General features: G+C 37.2%; 1 protein-coding gene across 2 annotated transcripts in view; it reads right to left on the reverse strand.

Annotated features, from left to right (window-relative positions):
- The window catches only part of LOC147018887 (uncharacterized), a 66,016-nt gene that overhangs the window by 42,084 nt on the left and 21,432 nt on the right, over positions 1 to 2,500 (reverse strand). The gene's annotated exons all lie outside the window — the stretch shown is intronic.

Below are 2,500 nucleotides of genomic sequence, written 5' to 3' on the forward strand. Positions count from 1 at the left end.
AAAGTGAGAGAGGCGAGATTGAGATGGTTTGGACATGTGCACAGGAGGGAAACGGAGTATATCGGGAGAAGGATGTTGAAGATGGAGCCGCCAGGCAGGAGGAGAAGAGGAAGGCCAAAGAAGAGGTTCATGGATGCGGTGAGGGCGGACATGCGGGTGGTTGGAGTGTCAATGGAAGATGTGGAGGATAGAGTGAAATGGAGACGGTTGATCCGCTGTGGCGACCCCTAACGGGAGCAAGCCGAAAGAGGAAGAAGAAGAGTTTACATCGAAATGATAATTATGTTATTATTTTTATTAGAATGAGTGAGGATGGTTTACAATCCAAGGATAATTATTATATTCTTATTAAAATGAGTGAGGATGGTTTACAATCGAAGAATAATTATATTATTATTAAAATGAGTGAGGATGGTTCACAATCCAAGAATAATTATATTATTATTAAAATGAGTGAGGATAGTTTACATCGAGATGATAATTATATTATTATTGATAAAATGAGTGAGAATAGTTTACAAATCCCATGATAATTATCTTATTATTATTAAAATGAGTGAGAATAGTTTACAATCTGATGAGAATTACATTATTATTATTATTATTATTATTATTATTATTATTATTATTATTAAAATGAGTGAAAATAGTTTACAATCCCATGATAATTATATTATTATCATTATTATTATTAAAATGATTGAGAATAGTTTACAATCCAAAATAGTAGTTATACTTTGTTAAAATTAGAATAAAGACTGATAAGTCAGGGATTAAATGCACCAAAGTACAGATGCTCAGCCGTAATATAACTTGTTTTCATACCTGTCTGTGTATATTTTACCTTCAGGATGCATTCATTAAAAGCGAATGCTTATTGAACGCTCGCCCTGAACTATTCCATTCAATCATCGACTCATTCACATTTGTTCTTCCGACCTCATGACTGCAAAAAACATTTTCTGGATGGATTTTCCGATGGATGTCGTTGAGCGGAAACACAGTTCGTTCCGAACAAGTTCAGGAATGTATAAATGTATGTATAAATGTATGTACAAATGTATAAATGTATGTATAAATGTATGTATAAATGTATGTATAAATGTATGTACAAATGTATGTACAAATGTATGTATAAATGTATGTATAAATGTATGTACAAATGTATAAATGTATGTATAAATGTATGTACAAATGTATAAATGTATGTATAAATGTATGTATGTATGTATGTATGTATGTATAAATGTATGTATGTATGTATGTATGTATAAATGTATGTATGTATGTATGTATAAATGTATGTATGTATGTATGTATGTATGTATGTATGTATGTATGTATAAATGTTTGTATAAATGTGTGCATGTTTAAATGTATGTATAAATGTATGTATAAATGTATATGTCTAGATGTATGTATAAATGTATATGTCTGGATGTATGTATAAAAGTATGTATAAATGTATGTACAAATGTATGTATGTATGTATGTATGTATAAATGCATGTATGAATGTATGTATGTATGTATGAATGAATGAATGCACAGTTTTGATTTTCTACCAATGGAACGAATCTCCCAATTGATGTTCTTATTTTGTGAAGGGTGTTGGAAGAGGCATACGAACGATCGATCACCAATCGTAGAGGACATGATCACGCTTTTACATTTCAATACAAGAAGCACTTTCCTCACCAACGATATGAACTTACAGATGGAACAGAATCAAAATGAGCCTCGATTGTTGAAATATTTCACCTCGTTCGGACATATTTCTCGATGCCACAAAATACATAATCACGACATATCAATAGCAATGTATTTTCTTTTCTTCCGATTCACCGAAAGATTCAATATTTATTGAAATAAAAATGATTTTCAATGCCAGAGTTTTGGAGAACCTCAGCATTGCGGTTTCAAAAGAAAACTCTCCTGTGGGCCGTGCAAAGGAACCATGTGAAGGTTTCCTCATCACACGTGAAGATTTCTAGTTGATTCGTGATGTTTGCCTCGGTTTATGAACCCCAGCACGGCACATTGGGTGACGGGAACACAAAGCATTTGTTTAACGCTTAACGCAGCACGCACGGAAATCTGCGCCTCTGAGGGCTCCTTTATGCATCCGCAAAGCCAGGGATGCCCGGAGGAGGCAGATCCTAAACCTATAATGGTATCTGGACGGGCAATCACCGTGGCCCAGCTGCGCGCAAGCCCTTCACATGGCGAGCCTTTGAAGGTGCGCAGTGCCAAAGCGTCCGGCCGTGTTCCAACAAACGCGGGGTCAAAAATATTCGACCCTGGATTCCGGGCAGGAAAACGTCTCGGCTCTCCTGCACACCGAGCTGCGATGCCGACGCCGAGCAAGGCGATCCAATAATGGTCGTGCCCTCGGGGTGAGCCATCTGCACGCAGCACGCGCCCAGCCTGCTCCCCACTCCGTTTTGAGTATCGCTCGTGGCTCGGCTCGCGCTCTGGAGCACGTGGATTGCGGAGGGGAG

Source organism: Eptatretus burgeri, chromosome 10 (genome assembly GCF_056783735.1).
Source record: "Eptatretus burgeri isolate ZD-2024b chromosome 10, Ebu_testis_v1, whole genome shotgun sequence".
Lineage (NCBI taxonomy): Eukaryota > Metazoa > Chordata > Myxini > Myxiniformes > Myxinidae > Eptatretus > Eptatretus burgeri.